The sequence below is a fragment of the Grampus griseus genome, assembly GCF_964374135.1.
Source record: "Grampus griseus genome assembly, chromosome: 17".
Taxonomy (NCBI): Eukaryota; Metazoa; Chordata; class Mammalia; order Artiodactyla; family Delphinidae; genus Grampus; species Grampus griseus.
In genome coordinates, this window is record NC_139011.1 from 14,997,185 (window position 1) to 14,999,426 (window position 2,242).

The following is a 2,242-nucleotide window of genomic DNA, read 5'->3' on the forward strand; positions in this document are numbered from 1 at the left end:
AGACTATATTATGATAGAGGGTGGGCAAGTACTGTTCTCTGTCCTATATGAATGCAAACTGCTTCCCATCCCACACCCTCAGCACCCAGTTCAACAGACTCTCACGGCTCCTGTTGGTACATGTAGGTTAGGTCCTGCATCTCCTTTGGCACACAGGCCCATTTGAAAGTGCTGAAAGTAGACACACAAAGTGAAGGGAAAGGAGCTGCAGGACAGCTGCTTCACCATGGTGCTGCAGAACTGCTTTGTTTTTTCCATAAAGTTTTGCTACTTTTATTTGAATTTTGAAACTGTACGTTTAGCTTTGATCTTAAAATAAAATTCAATTACTAAAAGAAAAAAAGGGAAACTAGGACAGTCTATCCATCTGTATCTACCTACCTACCTAATATGTGTGTGTCGTGCCAAAATTCAGTTTTAGCCTCATATTCAATATTTTCTACTTACCTTGGATTCAACCTTGACCTTTAAAAACCCAAAGAGACAAATACCTATTTTCTCACTGTTCCTGGCCTCTCTGAAATTGTGTGTGATTGTTGGTCAGGAAATCTTGCAAGTTATTATATCTAATCAGAAAGATATCATTGCTAATATTTTAATATTCATTTTATAATATAGGTAAGCATTCTAAACATAATTGTAGCAAGAAATTCTTCTGTGCTTTACATGTTGAAACATTGTGTCAGCTGAAGTATGTATATTATTGCTAGAGTGAATTTCATCAATAATAATGATTGTGAAAGCTAGTACATTTACGTCAAAACAGTTATTATAAACTTCTAAATAGTTAAAAAAAAAACTGACAAAATTTATGAAACGGCCCTCAAGGCATCGGACATAGGCGATGAAGAGCAATGGTCCATGAGAGGTGGAAAACAAACCAGGTGAGCCATACAATTGCTCCAACTTACAGCCTGGAACTTTTCCAGGCTGTGGCATGAGGATGGAGTGGAGGCCAGCAGTCTAACTCCCTGAGGTGAGGAGGTGAGTCCTGGGAGCCCAAGTAAGTAGAGTTCACAGGGTAGAATGCCAGGGAGGAGAAAGCCGCACACAAAGGGAACTCCAGAGATCTGCCGACTGTTACCTTAAAAGTTTTCAGCTGAGTAATGATCAGCCCACATGATAGGAAACTACCAACAGCCAACAAAAGACCCACCAGAAAGGATTATACGAAAAAATACTCAGAGCTCACACCACACAGGGTGGTGGATAATTCCTGTTCCTACATACAGCAAGAGTGGAAAATCTCATAATTCACAAGGCGTCAGAGAACGAAGAAAGGTCTTGCTTCAAAAATGGAAACAAATTAATCCTAGACTATATGCTGCTCTAACAAGTGCTTAAAACCAAGACTCAAAAAGATCAAACTGTTTCCAAGTAACCTAACTATATTCCAGAACAAAACTCAAAAATGCTTTTAAAAATATGAAAATAGTTTTAATCATTTAAAATAATAGTTTAATTTGAAAATGCCGAGTCTTATGGCTTGCCCATGTGAAGTGGCTGCACCTTGAGGCTGTTCAGAGTGACATATACTGGGGTTTCTTCTCACACGTGTGCCCAGGGTGGAAGAAACTGAATTAAAAATGCTTGTTCTGGGCTTCCCTGGTGGCGCAGTGGTTGAGAGTCTGCCTGCCGATGCAGGGGACACAGGTTCGTGCCCCGATCCAGGAAGATCCCACGTGCCGCGGAGCGGCTAGGCCCGTGAGCCATGGCCGCTGAGCCTGCGCGTCCGGAGCCTGTGCTCCGCAACGGGAGAGGCCACGACAGTGAGAGGCCCGCGTACCTCAAAAAAAAAAAAAAAAAACTTTTTCTATATATTTGTGTCTCATCGTTTTAAATTTCTCTGTTTGTACCTTTTAAATATATACATTATATTCGTGTATTAATACATGCATGTAATTTATTAAAATTATGGAGTGAATGAATAGAGCAACTCACGGTTGAGGGAGTTTGATAAAATCATTATTATTGTTTTTTAATCACAACTTCTCCATCAAGTGGGTACATTAATCAGCAACTAATACTAATGCCCCCAAAGGAAGACTTTAGAGCTTTTACAAATTCCTGGATTGAATCTGTAAGGACGCCATGAGCCTCCTGACCCCTTCAGTCTTTTTTCCTTGGTGCCACTAAATGTCTCTTCCAGGTCAGGCCATCCAGCAAGTGCTTGGAGAAAACTGTACTGTAAATGGATATACTCAGGTGGAGAAGAGGCTTATTAAGGGACCCTTATTCTCTC